General features: G+C 35.9%; 2 long non-coding RNA genes across 2 annotated transcripts; one reads left to right on the top strand and one right to left on the bottom strand.

The window, feature by feature from the left end:
• Positions 1 to 1,218: 1,218 nt before the first annotated feature.
• LOC145323387 (uncharacterized) lies at positions 1,219 to 24,727 on the bottom strand. The gene is made up of 2 exons (XR_013880943.1): positions 24,491 to 24,727; positions 1,219 to 1,251 (listed from the first exon to the last, which is right to left on the bottom strand). It is a non-coding gene; the product is annotated as an uncharacterized LOC145323387 (long non-coding RNA).
• Positions 5,226 to 14,827, top strand: LOC145322704 (uncharacterized). Its single transcript, XR_013880790.1, has 3 exons — positions 5,226 to 5,420; positions 5,567 to 5,721; positions 14,593 to 14,827. It is a non-coding gene; the product is annotated as an uncharacterized LOC145322704 (long non-coding RNA).
• Positions 24,728 to 26,439: the final 1,712 nt, after the last annotated feature.

Here is a 26,439-nt window from a genome sequence, read left to right as displayed (position 1 = left end):
TTTCCTAACTTGATATCTTATATCAGTTACATAAAATATGTATGATTATTAAATTTCAGGAATATTCAGAAAATAAGATTTTATAATTTACAATGAAATACTTCCCTGTATGCCATCCCCTAAGAAAATGAAATTGAGCGCATATTCCCACAAATCAAAGATTTGTCGTTCTATATGTTTTCACAAAGTAGCAAAACAACTTTTTATCAAGTTTTACATTGGATTTTAACAATGTATAAAAAATTTAAGAATCAATCAAAAAAACATGTAATTCTTTAACTGGAACAGACACACATACTAACAAAGAGTAGCTTTCCAGTATAGGTAATACAAAAAACAATTTTTGCAAAATTTGAAAGTGTCTTGCTAAAAAAAAAATTTGTTTGGTCATTTTGTTGAGACATAGAAAATTTTCATCACGCTAGATAAAAATTTTTAAAATTTAGTTACTTCAAGTATGAACATGTAAGTGAATACTTTGAATTGCAAGATTTTCAGGAAAGCTTTGTATAGGTTCTAGGCTGTTTAATTACTGTAGTAAGACAAGAAACTCACCATTTTAAAAATTAGTTCAAGCAAAAAAAAACATTGGTAAGTGGTTTCCTTTTGTCAAAGGTTTTGCTAAGGTCAAACCACCATAAATAAAAATTTCTGAACAATGTTATAAAAAAAAGTTTTTAAAGGTCTTTGGATGCTAATTCTGTATGAAGTTAAATTACCATCTTTATACGAATTTAAATTTAAATTAAAGACAGTAAATAAAGAGTGTGTATATGTCTGTGTGTATGAGCGTGTGTGTGGGAAGGTAAAATTAAATGGGAGAAAATTAAAAGTTGTCTGTAGTAAATTATCTAGATGTATTAGAATAGATGTCCAATAAGAAAGCCATCTTTTTTTCTAAAAATATTAAGTAGAATAATAAAAATAATTCTTTGATAGTGCGACCTTTGATCAAAGGTTACTGAAAAACTGTGCAGTATAATTAGTTGCGTTTTATTGTCTAGGGCATTCTTATTTTTGTATTTTGATATATCATGCTCCTAATATGGCATTAGAAGGTTTCCTTTTACATCTTAAGTATGACGGAATGTGTTCCACACTCGAAATCGACACACCCCCGACGCCATTTTGTTAATGCCGCGGATTTTTAGCTTCAATAACTTGATCATTGTTCCTTCTATTGTTTAACTTTATTGTTGTAAATGTAAATTCCTGTTCTGTTATCTGCAGAGAATTCAACATTGCACCACCCTGAAAAAAAAAGAAAACAAAATTAGACAAAATCTCAACAGTTGCAAGCGAACCATCATTAAACCCCTCACCCTCATATCTTAAATTGTATCCAAACAGGAACTCAAAACAGTTTAAAATGTGTAATATGAGTTACCCATTAAACATTGAATCTTAATTTTAGAAGAAAAAATCTACTAAAAATTAAAAACATGCAATTTAATGATATATGACCAATATGAATATCATATACACTATTTCTGAGGAGAAGAGTCAGTCAGTCTGTGAGGAAAGACAATCACAGGGAAAGATAAAAAAAAACAAAATATGGGGGGGGGGGGAGTTTAAATGGCTCACTTGCAGAATAAATAATTATGCCGAATAAAGAAAATCACTTCATTTAGTCAACATAAACATTTTACAAATATTTTACACATTGTTAAAAAAAGAAAAGAAAAAATTCTACACACAAAAATTTACTTTTTTCTAGATTTAAATGCAAAATCATCACTGTTAAAATACAAGTATATCCGTAAGTAGCACAACTTTAGCAGTATCAACAATTTTAGTGCAATGTTTAATTGTCAAGTATTTTACAGATAGAGATAATTTACAATTTATATTTCTAAAATAATAAAGAGGGCAAGTGCACAGATATTTGCCATGGGGATTGAGCCTTGAATGGAAAAGATGGAAGCGTACATAACTATTGTTTAGTCAGGGTTATGTTGTTACTTATCTAATGAATAATTTTTTGTCAGTCATTCGCAAGACGAACGTATGGACAGATCCAGGTTATTGAGTATTGCGCTGTTCAAACTATAATGCAGGACAGTTTAGCTATTGACAATGTTTTGCAACTTTTATGAGTACTTTACAAAGTATTTTCTAACAAGCAAATCTTTTCTAAGTTTACAGTGTGTCTTTCCGTTTGTCCGTAACGGATACCGTACGTCTATTTTTAAAGTGACCAATTTTTAAGAATTCTATAGGATTATCCACGAATAGGTACATGAAACTTTTTTTTAATTGTCTAATCAATTCATTACGTTTCTCCAATTTGAAACCCATAATTTTTTATTCTTGTTTGTCCAAATTGGTTAGGCAAGGATTGTATCGTTCTTGTTTAAGTATTTTCTTGTTGGTCCGGCCTGCACCAAATGTTTCAATCTACCACCTTTATTTCAGCAAGGGATTTTTCTTTCGAAGAAAAATAAATGTTGCTTCTAACTTGTCCGCTAATCATAAACGACCTGTCAAATAAAAAAGACCATCTTTATATAAAAGTAACAGTATGTGTGTGTTGCGAAGGGTCTCGCTAACCGCTAATTTACAGTGAAGCATCTTCTATTTAGATCCCGAAATGAAGAAAGGTATCTGCCTATTTTGAGGAAGGGTAGAAAAAAAATACCTACAAAAATTTGGCCTCTAGGGGCGTGGCAGCTAGTTAAATAATTTTCAGTAATTAAAGAAAGATAATAGACTATATCAACTTTATAACATACAAAGGAGTTACAAATACTTAAAATGAAAAGATTTAATGTATGATTTCATCGACGAATATAAAAAAAATCTTAGAGAATTCCCATTGCTCATACATGTATTTGTTTGAAACTCTGACTCAATTTTTAAAAATAAAAAGATTCTAATAATTATATTTAACTTTTTTGACAAATGATGATTTTATAACATAATCACTTAAAAGAATAAAAAAATATAATAAAATATTTTTTTTAAATTAATTTCTTAAGCATGTTCCATTTATTTCTGATATTATTTAGTATTTCTAACAATTAACCTTAGAGTGATGAAAAGTAAAGGCTGAGAAACGAAGAAGGAAAAATAGAATAGTTTATTTGATCTAAAGCAGCTTATGACCTAATTTGTCTTAAATCTATTCCTTTACAATTGTGGTAGGTCCGTCAGTCTGTATCAAATTCTATAAAATAACTTCATTTTTCTAATTGTAGAACCTAATTTTCTTGGAATCAAATAAGGTATTAAATTATGTATTCACAATATTGCTTAATATTAATATAGTACTGTATTTCACCTTACAAAATGGTTAGCCTGTTATTCCTCGCTACTTATGGATATATTTACTTTAGTAATTAATATTAATATTGTAGATTTAATGTATATTTCTATATTTATACTAATAACATTATTTTGTTAAAAACAAAATAAAACTGGAAAAAAATTGCCAATTGCGTAGAAACTTAAACCTCCTCACCGCCTTTCCAAACCTACACTGTTAAATATGTTTTACTTTAATCAGACATTATGAACTATTCATTTAAAATAGATAAATAACAATATTTGTTACTCAAATAATTATTCTTTTATTTTTTTATTGGCATATAGTAGTTTTTTTGTTTGTTTTTGGTATGTCCTTGACCTTTAAGGTCTTGCTAACAATTAAGCCGAATGCACTTTAGGGGAGTTTTATAAATGTCATAAGATTATATTAGACTATTCTGTTTTTAGATCTATATCTTGGGATGGTTTTAGTCTGTTTTTCAATACAGAGTCACTAGATGTTACCAAATAAATTTAGGTTTTGAATAAGAACATAATAGTTAATTCTCACATCGTATTATAAACGGCTTTCCGCGGATATAGAATGTACAATTATGAGATTAAAACTAGTTTTTTTAGCCCCGAGGTGCCGAAGGCACCGGCTGAAAAAACTGGTTTTAATATTATGATTGTATATTTTTATATTCGTAGAAAGCTGGATATAATACGATGCTAGACATACTTTTTTCGTATGGATGAGAACCGGTTCTTATCCACCGGATTCGAATGAATACGAGAAATAATATTATATCTATTACAAATATAACAGAAATAGAAATGTCTAACCAATTTACTTTTTAAGGTAATGATTATTATAAACACAAAGAAGACAAATATTTAACACATTTCCCAGTGTATGTAGGCCTACTAAATGTCCAGCAAAAAATCAATAATCAGTTAATATAATAAATAATTCATTTAGTTCTAATATAAGCGAGGATGACAATAATCATAAAAAGCGGAGCTTCAAAAGAGAGAGTCAAAAATTATATCATGTAAAAATTGGAGTTTATAAGCTAAAAGAAATGAGGACTTTTAATTATATAGTACCTTCACTTTTTAAATTGTACCCTAATAGTATAGGCATCATCATACAAAGATAGGATGATTCTGACATACCTAAACTAATCAAAGAGCTATCCGTTACAGACTGACTGACGAACATAAACGCAGAAAAGTTTCCTTTTTTAATGAAACACATAAAAATGTGTAAATTTTTTATGTGTATATGTTTTTGTAAAATACAATATATTTGTATTTTTGATTGACAATAAATATGTTTGCCCATTTGGAGGTATTAATTAATTAATAATTATAGTAAAGAGGCCTTAATTGTAGCGTAATTCCTCAATAGTCTGGGCCTGTTTGTGATCCCTCATTTAAAGTCTACAATTATAAATATTTTTATTTCTTTTAGGCTACGACTTTAGAAGATATCTTGAATGTTAGAAAATATAAAGAATTTATTATTTTAAATAAAAAATGTATGTAATGTACAATATGACAAATTAAATTTAAATTAAACATAAAACATGGAGAAAAATGAAGAAAATATGGTTTTCTCGGAGAAACAATTACATTTAACACCCAGGGAAATTGGTATTGTATAGAAATTTTAACATTTTTTCGTTAAATTACGTCCATTACAGATTTATGACATTTTAAAACATTTCAAACTTTAAATTGAAGTGGAGGATGAGCCCTTAGCATTAATCTTAGCTACGTATCCGCAATTATGAGGAATAGCGAAATGTAGCCTAAAACCATACTAAGACCAAAAAACGAAAATTACCACCCCCTCACATTATTTTTTTTATTTACTTTAAAATAAAGTAGATAGCTCGACTAGGAACTTTGAGGGAAACCGCGGCAATAAATATTATCAAAACAATTTTGGTTGAAAAAAGTATCTGTCATGTACACTAATGTATGTACACTTTCAGGCCACCAGTCCACTGGAGAAGAACAACGGGTTGCCTGCGGCTCACTGCGGCAGACATTCTAATTTCGCGGTTGCTAACAGCAATTTAAAGATTTTCATTTTTCAGACCGCTTAATTATAATGTCTGCCGGCTCTTTGGAAAACTAAGCTGTCCAGAATTAACATCCAGGTACAGCTTAGTTCTTCAAATTATTAACCTTTCCACCTTTCCCTATTAACAAATAATGTAATTGGGGGGAGGATAGGACAATAGCTTAGGCCGGGTGAAGTTTAGGTTTCCACCAAATTTCCCAAAATATAACTCTATTTGTTTAGGCCTAAACATCAACACTTCCACAATTACAGACCATCCATAAATGCACCAAGGCCCACCTGGAGACCCCAACAGTCCCCCCCGTCTGGCCCCGCGCATCCTCTGGATACCTCTGGATTCTGTGGTAACTTGATCATTCCCTGCATTGCAGTCACAGGTAGAACATTTTGCTAAAGCTGCTCTATAACTACCCTGTCTGTAAGTCTTAAGCCTCAAGGGGGATATAGCATCCTTCCCGCACATTGATGTTTACAGACTGTTAATCCTGTACAGCTGCTGAGGTGCTTTACAACTAAGTGCCACCCACCCATAGGACAACTCCTTGTCCTCTTATTTAACAATAACTGTTAAGTAATCCAAACCTGTTTTTCTCCATACCCATAGGACAACTCCTTGTCCTCTTATTTAACAATACAGCTGTTAAATAATCCAAACCTGTTTTCCCCCCTACCCCTTTTCATCTCCCTGATAGCTTGCGGTCCCTGCCATACTGCGCCATACTAAAGACAACAAAAATTCGGTGAAGGTTCTCCCCTCATCATTTATTTGTTGTAAAAAACACAAAAATATAAAAACACCAAAAAAAATATAAGCTAAAGAGAGGTTATAATTTAAATAAATAAATTAACAATAGCATTCAGTGGTCAATGAAGGAGATTTTCCTCACTAAACCGCCCGGAGCAATTACACGCTCAAGGCATAACACCCTCTATCATCCATCTAACTCACACCCCACCCCTTCTCACACCAAACGTTCACAATCCGACTCTGCGACTGTTGCGAGTCGTCGGCCTAAAACCGTCAGAGTTTTAGCCAAAAAACATAAACTCAACACCCCGTTTGAATTACGCGCCAAGAAACTCCTTAAAACAAAAAAAGCGCTACTTCAACGGCAAAAACCGGTTGACCGCAACTCTAGGCCCGTCGTTTCCTCACGCAGGCCCAGCGTTAGTCGCACCCCCCCAGGCCAAAACAGCCACCATCGTAGCCCATCCCCGTCACCTATCCGAGGATTCCCTACACCCCCTGCAGCTCCCCAACTACTTGCAGCCCCCCACTTACCCTCCTCACCTGTTGATCCACTGGTAACTTTTCCCGTTATACATCCGTATAACGGCCTTTCACCACAAACCCCCACAACCCCTACAGATACTGAAGAGTTTGAGCTAGCCCCACAGCAACTAGATTGGGATAATTATTCCCCCATACCATCCTTCCAAAAATCAGCTTCAATTCTTGAAGAAGCTTTGGAACAACTCTATTCTGAAGATTTACAGAAAGAGGTTCAGGACGAGGTTTTTTATAACCCTGAACAGTTCCCATTACACGACCACCTCCCAGGCTCTACTTATAACGCTTCCACATCGACACACAATATTAGTGTCGATCTATCTGCGCTTGTTACAGCACAAACCCCAACCATGACTGATGAGGCAACCAAACTCATCATCGAATGCGATGAGTGCATGATGATAGACGAAGACTGTCAGAGCATCATAAATAACCCTGACAGGTTTAGCATTGAAAAGCTAGACAATAGTCTATCATTGTTGGAAGAAAAAGCCTCGTCAATTCGCCACATCATAGCTTTCTTTCGCAACAGCCCAGACCCAAGGGTCACCGAAGCTGACATGAACAAAGCGTTACAGCTACGTATAGCCATGCGCTCAAAAATCGAGTTCATTCATGAACATCGTACATCACGTTTGAAAGCTCAACCGATTACGACGACTGCTGCTCCAGCAGTACCTCTCTCTACTTGCTCTGACGACTCGACTACCACTTCAGCAGTCGGATCCGAGGCAGGTACCTTACCATGTGATGGCCAAGTAATTGTGCCTCCAGCAGTTACGACTCAGGCCACAGCTGTTCCTGCTGCAACTATGCTCCAGCAAACAGCCCCCATCCCCAACTGCATAAATCCTACGACATACGCGGTAAAACAAGCAAGGGTAAAACAAAAAAGGGACCCCTTGCTTGTTGAGCTCGACGATCTCTGCGAAAAGTTCGGCGACCTTAAAACGACCGAAGTTAAGCAGTTAGGTCAGTTCAATAAACTTAATGCTCAATTCAAAGAGCTACTCGAAAAGGCACAGCGTTCCTTACATAAAGCCAAAACGCTTTGTGAGGACGCGATGCTTACGGACATGGAGGAAGATGCGACAGCATTGGATGCCCAGTCCACCACGCTCGAAACTGAAATATCCAGCGTGGAATCATACGTTGAACGCTTGAGGGACCGTTTCGGAGTGCCTATCTCAGGACACTCTTTCAATCAGCGTTCTTCCAACATTCCTATCCCTCACTTTTCTGGGGCCAAAACAGATAAACTTGACCTCTTTACGTTCCAAAAGAAGTTCCAGATTTACATCGACTCAATGCCTTCCATAGCAGAAGTCGAAGCATTGGAGATACTGAAAGAAAACTGTCTCCAGGGCAATGCGCAGATGTTGTGCTCAGCCGAAAAATCTATTAAGGCTTGTATGAAGCAGCTGTCGTTCCACTACGGCAGCAAAACCAGCATCATAGCCAAACGTAAGGCTAAAATCATGGAACTGGGACCATGCCCTAAATACAACTGGGAACAGCAGATCACATGGATGGTAAAACTCCGTTCATTACTTGCTGATACCCAAGAATTTGCAAAAGAGAATGATGCAGAGCAAGCCTTGTACCACGGCAAAACGGACATCGCCAACTCTGTACTGAACCTTCTTAAAGGGGACTACTTTAAGGAGATGTCTAAAAAATTCCTGCTTAGCGCAGACGAAAATGGGGAGGAAGATGGCCAGTACTGCTATGAGCAACTTCTCCTCTTCTTGGATTGCGAACTACGTCAGCTCCAATACCAACTTAACCAGCATGAAGGAGCATCCCTCCATACTGGTACCGCATCCTCTGGTGGTAACAATACCAACTTGAGCAGCGGTAACTCCGGCAATAGACAGTCCAACCAGACTGGTAACAACCCTGGTCAGAAAAACTCGAACCGGAGTAAACCAGCCTCTCAAACTTACACGGCCTCCACTTTCTCGGCCTCAGAGGACCCAAAACAACGCCCTAAAGGCAGGGCCTCTGATAAGTCCGCTAAGACACCCATTCCACTTTTAACATACACAGGCGCTGCTTCTAAGCCTGTACCAACTGATTGCGCGCTTTGTCAGAACATACACACATATTTGTTCCAATGCCAGGTGTACATCAATACACCACATAAGGAGAAACGTCAACTCCATGGCAAGACAAAAGCCTGTCACAGGTGCCTCAGAATGGACGCCAGCGTCAATTTCGACAATATTGACGAATGGTGGAACAACCACAAAAATGACTGTCGCACCACCTTTTACTGTCAAGCTGACAATTGCCAGTACGCGTCTGCTCATCGCGTGCAAAAGCATATCCTCGCCTGCTCTATTCATGTCGAGCAGAATAAAAAGAGGTTAGACGATTTCCGCAAGTCATTGCCCAAGGATGTTCCTATAACATCTGGCAACCTTCTGTTCATGGATAATATTACCATGAATCTCCAAACCTCTGACACCACACCTGACGTTTCCGACCCCAACACCTTCCCTGATGTTGCTGCCCCAGGCATCTTCATGTGCCAAAACGTCCCTGATCTTTCCGGCAATCCGCTGTTTGTCTTTTACGACAGCGGTTGTGGTACAGCCGCAGTTTCAGCTTCTGCAGCGGCTAGACTAAATGCCACAGAACACCGCCCTGGACCCACCCTCATGAATGTAGCAGGTGGTAAAGTCGTCCATCTTCCCTATGGCAGTGACAAGTTCACACTGCCATTAGTCGACAGTGCCATGTCCGCAACTATAATTGCTGCAAAAATGGACACACTGACGGCCCCATTTCCTCGTTGGGAACTCACAGAGCCTTATGGTGACCTCGCAAATCACTACAAAGGCCACGAGCTTCTCCCTACTGTACCAGATGTCATTGGCGGAGGCCAAGTCGACATAATCTTGGGGATCAAGTACAATTACTTGTTCCCAATGCGTATCTGCTCACTGCCCTGTGGCTTATCCTTATATAGAAGCCCACTCAAGGGCATTGATGGCCACACAGGTGTACTCGGTGGCCCCCACAAGGCTTGGGCCAAAGCAGCCGAGACTGTAAACTTTGTTGGTGCTGCTCTCTTTTTCACCAACGAGTTGTCTGCTTACCGCTATACCACTGAAACACTTCTGAACAGTGGTAGGAATTGGTGCGCGGATTCCTTAACCGACACCTTTCCATACCTCCGTCCAATCACTGTTGAGGAAAAAACAGAGGAGGAAACTTCGCTGTATGTTCATACATACAGCTCCGATATTCAACACGTCAAACGACATGAACGGAAGTATCTTGAGAGTGAAGACATAGGCACTCAAGCACCTTACCGTTGCATAGCATGCCGTGGATGCAATGATTGCAAAAACGGAGACATTCTGGAAGCAACCTCTCTCAGAGAAGAGGCCGAACAACTCCTAATAAAAAAGTCCGTCAAATTCCTACCTGACGAATGCCGGATCGTAGCATCTCTTCCCTTCATTGCTGATCCGGTCAAAGAGTTACAACCAAACAAAAATAGGGCCCTCAAAGTTCTGGAATCGCAGCTGCGAAAACTGCAGAAAGATCCAGAGGCCAAACTGCAAGTTATGGCATCACATGACAAGTTGGCACTAAACGGCTATTCATGTGACATTGATGACCTGTCCCCTGAGGAACGAGCCTTAGTAGACAATCTGCCAGGAGAATACTACCTCCCTTGGCGCTTCGTCACTAAAGAAAATTCTCTCTCCACTCCAGTTAGAGTTGTCTTTGATGCGTCTGCAACTACCTCCTCAGGTAAAAGTCTGAACGATGTCCTAGCAAAGGGCACAAACAGGCTCGAAAAAATCTTAGCTCTGGACATCAACTTCAGAGCAGGACCACATGCTTTCGCATGCGACATACGGATGGCGTACAACCAGATCAAGTTGGATCCATCTGATATCCGCTGGCACAAGTACTTGTGGGTTGATAGCCTTACCCCTGGTGGCACTGTCAGAACGCGCATCATGCGTACCATCATTTATGGGGTCAAACCTTCTGGCAATCAAACTGCAGAAGGCCTTGAACAGGTAGCTCAGTATGTCATGGACAACCACCCTGAACATACCGCAGGTGCCCAGGTTCTCAGAACCAAAACTTATGTTGATGATACTTCTGATTCAACAGACTCCGCAACTGAACTAGACAAACTCATTGCGGGAGTCAAATTTACTCTTGACTTGGCAGGCATGAGCGTCAAAAGCTTTGTCAAATCTTCAGCTGTACCTGAAGACACCGTGTCCAATGACGGCACACATGTTAGCTACCTCGGCTATCGCTGGGCCCCACTAGCTGACACTCTCAGCTTGGATGTCAAACCCCTGTCGTTTGGCAAAACAAAACGAGGGAAAAGACCCCCGCCAGTAGAAGGCAGTCTGGAAGAGGCTCTTCTACTCAGTTTCACGAAAAGAACCATCCTGTCGCAAGTTGCCTCAAACTTCGACCTTCTCGGATTCTGCACCCCCGTGACTGCTAAATTCAAAGCAGACTATCACGATCTCCTCTCTTACGCTACTGGTTGGGACGATGGGCTCCCAACCAAACTGCTTCCAACATGGGTGACCAACATTGAAACGATGCAACAACTCGCGTCAGTTTCCTGTCCACGGTCGGTAATCCCGGCAAACTCCCAACCCAAAGTTGATCTGCTAGTATCCGTTGATGCTAGCCAAAACATGGCAATTGTGTGTGTGCATGTTAGGTCAATATCTCTCTCGGGGGAGGTCACTGTCCGATTGGCCGCTGCCAAGTCAAAGATCGTGACTGGCAGCACTATCCCTCGAGCAGAGCTAAGGGCAGCCGTTGTAGGCACCATTCTTGCAACAACCGTTGCCAAGAATCTCAAAGACAAGGTCGACAAAGTCACCTATTTCACAGACTCTACTGTTGTGTTGTCGTGGCTTCACCAAGACGCACGTCCTCTTTCTCTGGGCGTACGTAGCTGCGTCATCGAAATTCGACGGTTCTCATCCCCGGATCAATGGCGTCATGTTGAGTCAGAAAACAACATCGCGGATCTCGGCACCCGGTTCCTTGCCACTATTAAGGACATCGACGCCAAATCTGAATGGCAAAATGGCAAACCCTGGATGTATCTTGATTACCAGGACATGCCAGCCCAATCCTTCCAAGATCTTAAACTAACAATGGAAGCGAAACAGGCCGCTGCCCAAGAGGTCAAAATCCTCCATGGTGATACGAAATCACCCCAAGAAAGAACGGCAGAGATAACCAAGTTCTCGAGTTATCTCTACGACCCGTGTAAACGGTCATGGCCAAAATCTCTCCGGGTCATGGCCATCGTTCAAAAATTCTGCTTTTTCGACTTTAAATCATACCGTCACAACAAGGCATCACTTCCACAACCCACTCCTCGGGTTGTCCAACTCTTGGACGAGGAAGTTCAGAAGGCGGAGAAATACTACTTTAGGCTCGCCACTAAAGAAGTGCTTAAATTCTCCAACTCTAAGGCCCACGGCAACAATGTCATCACTGACGACGGCATTATCAAATACAATGGTCGTATTGTCGAGGGCACCAGCATTGAAGACGTTGACAATATCATGCCTGATTTGTCTCCCCTCCACTTTGTTAGACCGATAGTTGATCGGTATAGCTTGATAGCATACTCCATTATGCTATACGCCCACCAAGAGCTTGCACTACACAGGAATGTAAATGCAACACTCTTAGAATCTAGGCACATCGCCTATATCCTCCATGGCAGAGATCTCTCCAAAGAGATTAGAGCGGCTTGCCCACATTGTCGTAGGTTCAAGGCCAAGCTTCTAGAAGCTGAAATGGGACCAATCCACCAAAACAGATTGACCATTGCTCCCCCGTTCTACTACTGCCAACTTGACCTGATGGGTCCGTTCTTGGCTCACTGTGAACACAACCACAGGTCCACAGTCAAGGTTTGGGGTCTAGTCTGTAGAGACCCAGCCTCATCCGCAACAGCGTGTTATGCTATGACTAAGTATAATACAGACGCCTTTCTCCAAGCATTCCAACGATTCGTTCATCGTTATTGCTACCCTAAAAAGGTCTTCATCGACCCAGGAGCACAGCTCATAAAAGGCGTAGCAAAATCGGAGTTTTCCATGGCTGACATCACTAAAACGCTCAATGGAAAAAGTTGCAGCATAGAGTACGAGGTCGGTCCCACTGCTGCTCACAACTATCAAGGTTGTGTGGAACGCTCAATCAAAGAAATCAAAACCTTGTTCCATGCAACATTTAACGGTCTCAAACTGGATGTCATGTCATTTGAGACTGCCTTTTCATATATAGCAAATGAGATCAACAACATGCCGATCTGCACGGTATCCAGAACGGAGGATGTAGGTCACGCAGACCTTATCACGCCTAACCGTCTGATACACGGCAGAAATAACAGGCGTGCCCCCACTGGACCAATGAGGGTAGAACAACCCTCCCGCCTTTTGGAACAGATGGAACGCCTCTACCAATCATGGTGGCAGATCTGGCTATATGAACGCCTTCCAGACTACATCCCAAGACCAAAGAAATTTGGCAAGACAGGTCCACAACCAAAAGAGATGGATATCGTTGTTTTCCTCCGGTCCCCAGATGAGTTGATTGGCGATCAACTCTGGCGTCTTGGTCAGGTCCTACACCTCATCACTTCTGATGATGGTATTGTCCGTCAGGTAGTTATCCGTTGGCGGAAACACTGGAAGGAAGAATTTCATGAGACCAGAAGGAGTGTCCGGCACATCGCCATCCTGTTCTCCGAGGACGAGCTCTCACTAGTTGACCAAATCAGGTCCGCGGCCTCCAAGTGTGACGAGTCGTACGCTTCGGCGCAAAAAAACTAATAAAACTGTTCCTGAAACGGGTTAACTCAATGCGTTGCAAATGAGTCACACCCGTTGAAACTTTGGCTGAACCTGCCATAGGCTGAATTTGCCGAAGATAACAATTAAACCTTACGGACACGCATTACGATGGTGTGCGTCTCCGATTTCAAATCCCCGACTAATAAAGGCTGTAGTTGCCGAAAAAATATAATTTAACCGACATGCATTACGATGTTATGCATGTCCAAAATTCAACTCTGCTATTAATAAAGGCTGTAAGTGCCGAAGATAAAAAACCCTACCTCATTACACTACATAATCCTGCACATTGATTTTAATAATGTCATTATTAAATATTCAATTACTACGAAAGAAAAATCCTGCTTAAAGGTTCACACTCCCTTTAATAACTTTAATAATCTCATTATTAAATGTTATATTACAACAAGTAGATGCTGCCTAATGTCTTTAATAATCTTATTATTAAATGATTGATTACCCCAAGAAGTTTACCCCACTTACGAGGATTGATTCCAGCCGAAGAGAACCTGGATTAGTATTAATCATATATTGTAAATTTAAAATTGTTTACAAAATAGTTATTTATTTATTCATTTTAACCCATTGTAAACGATACGCCCCATAAAAAAAAAAAAAAAAAAAAAAAAAAAAAAAACATTAAAGGCTATTGCTGCTGGGCGTATCGTTCTTCCTATCTTCTGTAAACTGCAGTGATCAACCCGCACCCCTATGTTCTTCTTTTTCTTGCCGGGAGTGTCATGTACACTAATGTATGTACACTTTCAGGCCACCAGTCCACTGGAGAAGAACAACGGGTTGCCTGCGGCTCACTGCGGCAGACATTCTAATTTCGCGGTTGCTAACAGCAATTTAAAGATTTTCATTTTTCAGACCGCTTAATTATAATGTCTGCCGGCTCTTTGGAAAACTAAGCTGTCCAGAATTAACATCCAGGTACAGCTTAGTTCTTCAAATTATTAACCTTTCCACCTTTCCCTATTAACAAATAATGTAATTGGGGGGAGGATAGGACAATAGCTTAGGCCGGGTGAAGTTTAGGTTTCCACCAAATTTCCCAAAATATAACTCTATTTGTTTAGGCCTAAACATCAACACTTCCACAATTACAGACCATCCATAAATGCACCAAGGCCCACCTGGAGACCCCAACAGTCCCCCCCGTCTGGCCCCGCGCATCCTCTGGATACCTCTGGATTCTGTGGTAACTTGATCATTCCCTGCATTGCAGTCACAGGTAGAACATTTTGCTAAAGCTGCTCTATAACTACCCTGTCTGTAAGTCTTAAGCCTCAAGGGGGATATAGCATCCTTCCCGCACAGTATCCTTCATTTCTGGTGTCCTCAAATTGAATTTGTTCTTTATTGTTCAATCGTTTCATAAAATTTATCAGGGATATTTGAATGGAACATTAAATATAATTATTCCTCAAGTCTTTGTTAAATTCTGACACGGATAACATGTACATTTTTGTGGGAAGAAAGGGCTGTAAAATAATAATGCATGTATTGTCCCCTCCTCCCTGATATGAGGTGTTTTATTTTAACCTGCAATGCTCAAAACTCTGGAATTAAACCTGCTTAATATTTCAGCTAACTTACAATTAGTGTATGTCCTTCCGTCCTTCAGTAGCGAAGCTACTCTATCATTCAAAATATCCGTCCGTTTGACCGTAATAATAAGGGAATCGTGTTATTCTCAGTTTATTTTCAAGATAGACGGCTGAAATTTTTGTCAACATTTCCAACATTATTGAGCATAATTACATAAAAAAAAACATACATGACGGTAGGACAGCTTATAAGCAGCTTTTTTTGGCTGCTTTTAAATTGTTCACATATTTCAGATAGCTATATTGCAGTATGAAATCTGCTTCCTATACTAAATCAGACAATTTTAATGATTTATTTGTATGATTATTTAATGTATGTAATGATTTATTTGTTTTTGGTTTTTTGATGGTTTTCTACACATATTTGAATATTTTTGTGCTTTGTGACATATGAATGTTGTCATTTATTTTCCTATGTGAATGATGTTTTCTTCTATGAAATGGTGCTTTTCTGAATATGCTCCTCAAGCACTGAAAATCCACTTTTTTTATTTAATGAGGGATAGTTTTTCATACACCTAGCCCCTGTAGGGGGGGGGGGGTGGCTTAACCGACTGGACTGCACAATACCCAGTATAGCCTAATCTAAACTGTCCCAGACTAGGTACAATTAAAACTAAATAACCCTTTATAAATCTTCTAAATTTTAGTTATATCAAAAGACAGGCAACTTTATTGATAAACATATAAAATAAAATATAAGCTTTTTTGGGCCTTTATTGTCATTTAAATTAATCTTTAATATGATTGTAAAATATTGTTCCCAATATATATAGACCCCAGACCTCGGTACACCCAATTTATACACCCCGCTTCCAGGTTTATTGAAAGCAAAATTTCATTAATCATTTTTTGCGATACAACCATCATCCATCTTTATTTATAGGTGCATGGCTTTTCTATATTATAAATGTGTCTGTCCGTATGTCCAAAAGGAATAGTTCAGTTCATTTAAGATATTAGCATAGTTACGTTCATTTAAAGCATAATTTCAGCTATACTAATTTCTAGGACAATTAGGCATGTTCTTTTAGATGTTGACATTTTCTGTGATAAAAACTCTAATATTTCAAAATGAGGATTTTGCATCTGACTTCATTAACAAATGTGTGTTACACGTTTTGTATGATTTGTTAAAAATATCTTTTATAGATATGTTGTCGTCCTTGTTTATATATAGGTTTATATAAAGGTTGGGGGTAATTTATGGTATGGAAAGGTTAATATGTTGCTTTATGTTGTAAGCTACGAGTGAAAGGGTAAAGTTAGTGGAGTAAGCATAAAATTTTACAAGGATGACAATATCTATACGATTGGGGTTTAACAATTAGATAAAAATCAAAAACAATATAAGCATTTCGATAAGTTTCTAATACAAGATAAAATTTTATTTCTAATCTAGTTTTTCTTTTTCAACCTCGATTAAGTAAAACTTGAATTTAAGCAAATCAGTGCTCTAAAATATGGTGTCTTATATAAGAATGACAGTGTCCAAACTTTTTATCCAATAATTTTGATCTACTGATGTGGTGATTTTATTAATCTTTATCAAGAATATACATCAATATTTCCGTCCATTATCTTATCTCCCTAAGACTTCTGAGTAATTTGTATTTTCTATTTTAAATATTTTTTTTTGAATTTTTGTATTTACCCTTTTTCTACTAAAAAATGTTTCATTAATAAAGAAATGGCAATTAATTACGACAATTCTTCGTGTACTTAAATAATTTCTGTGCATTTTTGGTATCGCAGCTCCCTATAGTTTAGTATGTACGTTCCTAAGTCGCTATGTAAAATGAGATAGATTGGGATAGTTTTTTTTATAGATCACACTATTTTAATGAAAATTAGCTCGGCTTATCTCATGAAAATACCCGTCTAGTTATCTTAAGATACAACCAAGCCAAGGTTAAATTAAAGTCATCAAAGTTTTAAATTAGCGAAGAGGGATTTTGGGGACCAGCTAAATTCATAGCCTAATGAACCTTCCCTCCCTGAATAACAACCCTTCCAAATAAGTGAAATTGACTAAATATTTACTTCATAATATTTTACTATTGATATTTGGACAAAATTTTTGTCAGCAACTAAAGGATTAAGTTTTATTTATTTATATTACCATGAATTGAATAAAAATGCGAAATAATGTGATATGTTGATTGTACATATTTATATTTTATTTATTTATTTCTAATTGTATCTGACTGAAAGGAAAGTATTGATTCATACAAACTTTATGCTTTAGTAGGCCTGCAATACGGAGTGGGGGTGGGGGAATAAACCCCCCATTCCAAGGCGGGAAAAGAGATAGTGATTTATATTGAAGAGTTGAGGGGAATGGGGGGAACAAATCGGAGAAATATAAAAATTGGTTGGAAAATAAGGAAAAGTAAGAGAGGGAAATTTTCAGGTAAAAACGGCGGGAAAACTAGAGGCGTGGGAGGTGGAGAGGGAATAAAAGAAATAGTTGTATTAAATGGGGGGAGGGGGAAGAAAGGGGTGAAGAATACAGGTAGCTAGGCAAGTTTTGGATAGCTACCGCATTAATACCATAATTTAAGTATGCTTATTATTGCATTAATTAACCCTGCCCAAACAAAATAGGGACAATTGCGTTATTTTAAATGCGGTATTTTCTTTCTAAATTTTAAATATTTTACTCAAAACTAGTTGAACAAAAAATTATGAATAATTGTAGGTTGAAGATATTTGGTAATATTGCAAAACGTTATTTTCAACTTTTTAAATGAATATATTCTTTTGTAATTCAGTTCTACGAGGAACATTTAAAAGTTTATGATTAAGAATTTGTTAATGATATGTAAATAAATCACATAATTTCATTTCAATTTGTGTTTTCGATAAAAAAAAATATACAGGGAAAATAAAGCTCAACTTGTATTTAAAGTCGTAAAATTTAAAAACTACCAAAGGCAGCGTTTTACATATATAATACATAGAATAGGATATTTATAGCCTATTGTTCTATTCCTGCATACATTAAAAATCTGCATGTTATATAAGACACAATCTAATGTTATTAAGAAGAAAACTTATTGAAAGCCAATAAAGATTACTATAGCGACAAAGATACTCTATATCTATTATAATCGAACCACCAAAACGTAGCAGGGCAAAGTGTCTCAAAAATCAGCCATTTGACGTCATAAAAATGAGTGATTATCCATCTCTTTTTTATGGGTTTTCTTATCCACTTCTCTTCTCATCTCCCTCATTTTCATGACGTCACATGGCTGATTTTATAGACACTTTGTGTCCCGCTACCATCAAAACATAAGTTTTTTTAAAAGGATTAAAAAGTTACTTGCGTTAAAAGTTTTTTACTTTTTTCAGCAGTATTTCAAACATTGTCTGTTTATTATGATGTTTATACAAGTTGCTTCTCTCTAGCTTTTAGGGGAGGGCTAGGGGAAGTTAAAAAAACAATTTCATAGCGGCCCAGAAGTACAACCAATTATGTCCAGTATTTTCTAAGATCTTTAGTTTCAAACAAAAAAAACTTTCTATATTTATTGTCTTTTTTATATAATACAAATGTATTTTACAAATTAACACCTTTTTATGCATCTATTTTCAACTTAAATAAAATTGTTTTACTTTTTAAATTCAAATAGAACATAAAATCATTAATTAGTTTTTGTAATTAATGTCTTTTTGACTATAACAACGTATTTGACTATACTAATGATAAAGCAAAAATCTATATTGTGACCAATGGATTTATTAAATTTGATCACGATAGCCAATTACCTCCCCTTTGAATATTTCATTTACAGCTAAAGGGTAGATAACAATCTAAGTGGATAATCTTACCCACTTCCCTTGCAGTTAAACCAAAAAAAAATAAGTTTTACTCCAACTTTACTCCAAGAAAATATTTAATTTTCGTCAATGTTAAATGGAATTAATTGGCTGAATAGCAGCTCCTGTGGATAATTAACGTTCCATATAGTTGTTCTATCGTATAATTTATCGAGTAACAGATCAATCAATCAATCTAATCAGTTTTACAGTGGTAGGCGTTAGCCTTAACGTCCAATTTATAATTTCCGCTGGTAAATGATTATTATTCTATGAAATTTAAGGAAATGTGACAGAAAAATAGCCTAATACCAACCGTGAGACTTTATTTTACAAATAAAATAGCATTAAAAAATCTCAAAGCACTATGAAGCTCCCTTCAAATGAAAAACTTATTCAAATCGATGGTTTATGAGCTTTTGACCGACAAACAAGGAAAAAACTAATATTTAAGATTTTTAGGAATAATAAGTGTGATATAAACAACATCAAAAGTGATTTTGACGGCATCAATGATAACAGTACATGAAGAATAAAATTCAAAATAAAACTATTCTTTGGTGATCCCAATTTTAAAATATTCTATAGATTAATCCCAAGGATTAGATCAAGATACTGGGTAAATTAACCTTAAACCATGGAGACAAGGAGAGACTATTAGAATATTTAATCAAAGAAAGACTAAATCGCTTCCAACTTAACAACAAAAGAAAATGTTGGATCAAAATCATGTTTTTTTTATTGATTTATCTGTACGCACATAGAGGCTTCTTGAGGCACTTGAAGGATTTTTTTGGGGAATAGCCCCTTTCGTAACATCGCCCCACAAGTGGCGATTCGTCGTATTTTTAAAATAACTTTTTATAGGTTAGGTTTTGTTATATTGGGTTAGGTGATTGCCCCACAGGGTTAGGTAATTGGCCCCGCAGGGTTAGAGCCCCCCCCCCCCCGCTAGGAGAAAAGCTACTGTGAAAAACACGAAGAATCGCCCCATAAGGTGCGATGTTACGAAAGGGACTATACCCATTTTTTGTCCTATTTCTCTAGGGATAGTGTTGAGGCATCCTCCTCTAAAAAAAAGTTAAAAACTTTCTTTGGAAAAATAAGAAAATTAGTAAAATAAAACTATATAGGTTCTGCGGTTAGCGAGATCTTTTGCTACACACTGACAGAATGTCATTTTATTACTTTGACATAAAGATTAAAAAAGATTAAAGATTGCTTTGTCATAAAAGATTAAAGAATCACTCTGTTTATCTTATTTTGCATTGTTTTAAATTTATTTCATTTTTAGATAATAAAGATTTTAACAACGCACTTTGTCTAAATCTTTCTCCAAAAAAACTTAATACAATCAAAATTGTTTGAGTAGGAAATTTTATAAATGGTTTCAGTTTTTGACAGGTAAACTAGAAATTTTAGATTTAGACACAAATTTAATTAAACTTGAACATTTTACAAAAATACAAGGAAAAAAAAGGATTTTTTAAAAAATGGAGAACAAGTTATATAAATCTTATGGTTGGGTTAGGTTAGTTTTAGAAGAATTCCTCATGAATTTAGTAACCTTTTAGGTGCTGGGTACTAGACATGGAAATGAAGAAATGGGCAGAAATACAAATATTACATTATTTAAATTAAATATAACAAATAAATTAAATTAAAACTTATAAGCTTATAACTAGTTTAAGATTTGTATTATTTTCATATATAATCACTTCAAAGCACTTTTTAATTACAACGAATTTATTAATGTGATTTTTTTTCTTTCAGCTCTGTTATTCAATAAAGCTTACTATTGGTTATAAGAATGATTTTTAGGTTACTAACATAAAATTGGAAATTTGAAAATATGATAAAACTATGATATGATTGTCTCTTAAACTCGCCTTTTATCTTCTTAATATCTTGCATTAGAAACATACATACACATATCAATCAACTAAACATCCAAAAAGAATAATTAGGTAGAAGCTTTGCCTCCAGGTTGTGTATTATTTTATAATGATGTTTATTTGCCTATTAATTGAACATTACTATCTAATTTACACTTCTACAGGCTTATACACGATATCACGGGTGGGATATTATATTCTACACAAATTACATTACTACATGAATTTAATGCTAATCAACCACCTAATTATTAGGGAAATAATTAGTTTAACATCTATTGTTCTATCCCTGCCTCCATGTGGTTTACACAACCACGCCTTTTCAATCAATGCAGGGATAACGGACTGGTCACTAAGAGTTAAAATTCATATTACCACAGCTGAGATTATAAATATGGAAGCAACACTCTTCAAATTCAATAAAATAGAGGAGAGAAATATTTTGAATATATATCAAATGCTTTGTTTATATCAAAGTGCTATTAATTTTCGGTATTTTCCTCTTAGTATTATTTTTAGCGATTTCGAAAATTTGCTTCGCTCGGCTTCCCCACAGCACGGACACGTTATTGAATTAAATTTAAGCTTGCCTTTTTCCCTTGTCCAAATCTTTTCCTCCGGCAGCGTTCTATCCAGGCTGTCGGGGGGGGGGGGGGGGGGGGTACTCAAATTTTCAAATTGATAAAAATTTTTGTAACAGGATAACGCCTAATTTTCATAGTGTAGGTTTGTATTCTATACTTTTTTTTTGTTGAAAGATATAAAATGTTTAATCTAAAATGTTCCATTATTCCATGTTACGATCAACTTACTAAATAGAATTAAATATTTTTGCTAAAAATTAGTTGCCTGTCCCTAAATCCTGTTAATAAAAGTCTGCATTGAAGTGAAGGTAAAGTTTTCTATTTTTCCAGGGAGGGACAGGACAATTATAACAAAAAATATTCACCACTTCCCTTCCTCAAGTTTTAAATGCTAAATACATAATTCAATGCATGACATTAGGGGGGGAAATTATTTCCTAGTCTATTGTCCCATCCCTGCAACTTGTCTGTGTATTTACAAAATATATATGTAGGGAAAATCCAAAATTTTACTGCTAATATTGGTGAGAAAAAAGGGGTGTAGATGAAGTACATATATTTTTTAATAAAGATCAAGGTTGACAGATTATCTTTAAAACAACAGCGGGGAGCCCTATCCTTACCAAACCTAACCCATCTTTTAAATTGGAGAGAATAAAAGAATATTGAATTCTATCAAAATAAACATGATATCCTTATAATAAAGTAACAGGATGTTTGTGTGTATGTGTGTTTGTATGTTTGTACCGAAGGATCTCGCTAATCGCTGAACCGATCGGGTTCTCCTTAACAGGGTAGATTCTCATAGGTCCCGGGAAGGTTTATAACTAATAAGAAATTCCTTATGAGAATTTTATCTAGAGCATTGTCTTAGTCATTTAATAGATAAAATCTATTTTTTGTAAAATCTGATAGAAAATTATTTGAATGAATATACAAACCAAATCCTACCTATATTTAGCAATTATAGAAAAAATGGAAACTTTAATGAGGAGAAAGATTATTTTGTTAACAATTGACATATTGCTATATCTCGGAGTAAAATTAGGACAACTTAAGAAAATATAACCCTGGCGTAATTATACATTTCTTTGAAAATCTTAGACTTTGAATTTTATATTTCATTACACCATTATTGAGAAAATGTATACATATTCGCAATATGTAAATCAACAAGAAAAATCAAGCCAAAAAGTAAATTGTAATATATGCAATTTTTATAAAAAAAAAAAAAACAGGTATAATCGATGTCATATCAATTAATTTGACATCTTTTATCTTAAACATCAAAATACTACGAATATTTGTTTTGAAATTTAAAAAAAAATCCTTTTGAAATATGAAATCCTTGAAAATTGTAAAAAAAATCCGCTAAAAAACAATTAGGTAATTTAAAAAGAATAAATGCGTCTATGAATAATTATCATTTAAGAGTTCGGACTTCCCAGTGCTTTCACATGACTAAACACTTTCAAAACTATTTAACATTTTTTAGAATAATAACTTTTAAAATTTTAGAAATATTAACTCGGGTTAAAACGGTCACTTTTTTAAATGGATGCGCCTAATTAATTTGACAAATTTTACCTTTTTTGCTTTTTAATATTATTTTTTAAATTGTAAACAGGCGGTTGCATTGTTATATTAACTTGTAGATATACAGGTAAAAATTATTTAACATTTTTATGCAACAAAACTATCAAATTTTCACAGTAATTAATAACATTTTCTAATAACTAAAATCACTAAAAAGCACTGTAGTAATATATTGAAATATGCATCATTTTTTGTATTTTACTGCATATTTTGACTTGGTGGCTGACAATATTGAAACATTTGTTGCAGGTAGAGGAGCAGTAAGGACCTTGGATCTTGGATATATTCCATGAATGTTGAGTGAGCAGGTCCCCCGACCAACACACACACACGATACCACTCTACTCACTCACTTACACCCACACCCACTCTCTTTCTTTCTCTCTCTCTCTCTCTCTCTCTAAGTCAGGACAGGAGGGAGAACGGCTCCTGGTCACGAAATTTGGTCTTCGGCAAAACTTGTGTTCACTCTTTTCTACCCTTCCGTCCGCTCTCACATCCTTCATCAGCTGTTCAGTAGCAGGTCTATACAACTAGGGTATATACTAGCTTGGGAATAGTCACTCTATATATATAAGACGGAGGTAATGCAGGGAGAGGGAGGGGGGGGGGGGAGGACATACGGTTAAAACACTATATGTTTGGTTTTCAAACACCCCTTGAATTTCTTTATAGAATTATTGTAGCCAGCTGATTTCACGTGCACGCAAATGCTAACAAGAACGGGCTGATACGATGGGCACGTCTCTAAAGTTCTGATAAAATATATCCTAACCCTTTTCATATATTTCTACATTTTTTTTCATAGCTTTGGTTTAAAATGGCCCTATTGTGATTGTTGTAATTTCTTGTGTGTATATATACTACATAGTATTGTTGGCATTATATTGGAGGCTGTGTTGGTGTGTGTGGGTGTGTGTTTGTGTGTGTGTTTATATATGGTATGTCTGTATATTAGAGGGTTTCAATTTTATTTAAAAATGGTTGAATTTACGCTTGCTGTAGATAGTTAAATATGCCTAAAATTAGGTTAATATATTTTCGGACAGAACTTGTTGTCAAAGATTTTAATTTGATCAGATCTCTGAGGTCTAAAGAAGAACTGGATGATATATTAACATTTAGAAAAAATATCATTGAAATAGTGGTTTAATAATAAACATTCAATTTAAAAATCTCCTAAAATTTAATTTAAAAATCCCCCTTAAGAAAAGAAATTTTAATAATTGTCAAAAAGTTTTTTTTCATCATTACACTTTGCAAATCTTTAAAACCTTTAGCATAAATTTTGTTTGATTGATTGAGAAGTACTCAACGTGAACTTTTTGGCGACTTGATAAAATATTAAACAATTTAAGAAATGAATACAAAAAAATACATCATAAAAACCATTAGGATATGTTTATATATACAGCAAGTAAAAATCCACCATTTCATGTATTTTGAAAATGTCTACTGTATATACACCTGTATATCTGAAGTTACGGAACACCCACCTACCGCCCTCTCATACTATCCATTCTCTGCCCTCTCTACGCCATCGTATACGCTGGTACGCGGCCGTGACAGGCGTACACGCGTGACACAGTCAAACACAAGCATATACACGACCTAGGTATCACCAATATTAGACTAAGGCATCACCATAATGTTAGTTTATTTAACCCACACACATGTATATCCTGCTTGCACAATGGTTATATCAATACTAAGTCAGAATAAGAAACTGAACGGAGGAGTTGAACCAAAATTGTGGAGTAACGGCCACAGAAGAGAGAGGTATCTGGAAAAAAAGAGAGAGAGAAAGGAAAGTATATTAGAAACTTGTAGATATTGTAGAGAGGGACAATTCTCTTATATATATATATAGAAATTTCTAACATACATGTATACTAAAATTACTTTTACTGTATATATGGAATTAATATTTGAAAATTAGAAGGGTTAGGGTGACCATATATACGAACATATCTTTATTAATAAAGGAGACTCAAAGTGTAATATATCAGGTAAGAGGGAGAGGGGGGGAGTTAATGGGGGATTATTTTAACAAGTAAGGTGTATTTTCTGATTGTCACCGTATGAAGGCCTTACTCACACAGTTAATAGCTGAAATCGCATTAGTAAGTTTTTAACATAAAAAAAATACATTATAAAACATATTCCTAAATAAATACTTTTTGTATTTGATTCTTATAAAAAAAGTAACAGGATATATGTCTGTTTAATTTCTGTCGGTAGCAATATGAACATCAACTTTTTGTATTTTTGTTAAAGGGGACCTCAATCATCCCAGAATAAATAGTCTCTCGAAAAAAATGCCCCCCATTCCAATTATTTTATTTTACTGAAGTTGAAAGTGGAGGGTTGGCTTGTCACACCTCCCCCCCCTCCTCTTTTTATTTCTAGTGTTTCTAGAATATCTTTCTTCTTGTCAAATGGTTATAACTGCTTGGCCTTTTTTTTGGGGTGTTATCATCCTTGTTCTATATTTATCTTGTAAAAAAATTGATGAATTTCCATATTATAATATATTATACATTCCATACTTCTATATACACACAGACTCCATAGAGAAACAAGGATGACAACAATTTTTAAAGCAGAGCTCAACAAAATATGAAAGTAAGACAAACGAACATAAACAATCACAGAATAGCCGTAGTTTTGATATTGAAGAAACAAAATATGAAAGAAATTTTAATTTAGATTCGATTAATATCTTTAGTAATTTTGCTCTACTGTATTGTTTCTAATCGTTCAATGAATCTTTCAAAAATTTAAAGATACGTACATATGTTTCTTATCAAGAACTTTTTAGTACATAGGTAGCGTAGCAATTACAATCTTATAACCCCAAACTATAGAGAATAATGCAATTAAACCTTTTTGATGTTATGACCTCTAACCTTAGCTGGATCTTTAAATCATTTAAGTGGTGAGCAAGATCGGGGTGAGCCGAATTTCAGCCAATCACAGCGCGGCATTTCATAAAATGCTGTGCTCTCATTGGTGGAAAGTTGGCTCACCCCGATCTGGCTCACCACTAAAATGATTTAAAGATCCAGCTCTTATTAAAAAAAATTTGGCTTTATAATAGGCGATTTCCCTCAAATTACCTAGTCGAGCAAATAATTCCTTCCTCTCTATTTTTACGTTTAGATACGCCCGCCGGGGTCAGACATAAAGAAAAAAATTACTCATCCTTTATTTTCAATTTATTCAAATTAAGTGGGAGGGGGGGTTCTTTGCTCGTTAGTTCTTTGAGGGAAATACAAACGAATATGGGATTTAAGTTCTAGTGCCGTTGCGCTACCTATAATAATATTGTATAAATGTACATTTTACACAATGTTTTTATACAAAATATTGATATTATAGTTAAATGTATTTCTCCCCCCTAAAAAAGGTTTATT

The sequence above is a fragment of the Acartia tonsa genome, chromosome 6 (genome assembly GCF_053477335.1).
Source record: "Acartia tonsa isolate MP-2025a chromosome 6, ASM5347733v1, whole genome shotgun sequence".
NCBI lineage: Eukaryota > Metazoa > Arthropoda > Copepoda > Calanoida > Acartiidae > Acartia > Acartia tonsa.
Note: the sequence above shows the minus strand (reverse complement) of the source record. Positions and strands in the feature narration are given on the sequence as shown.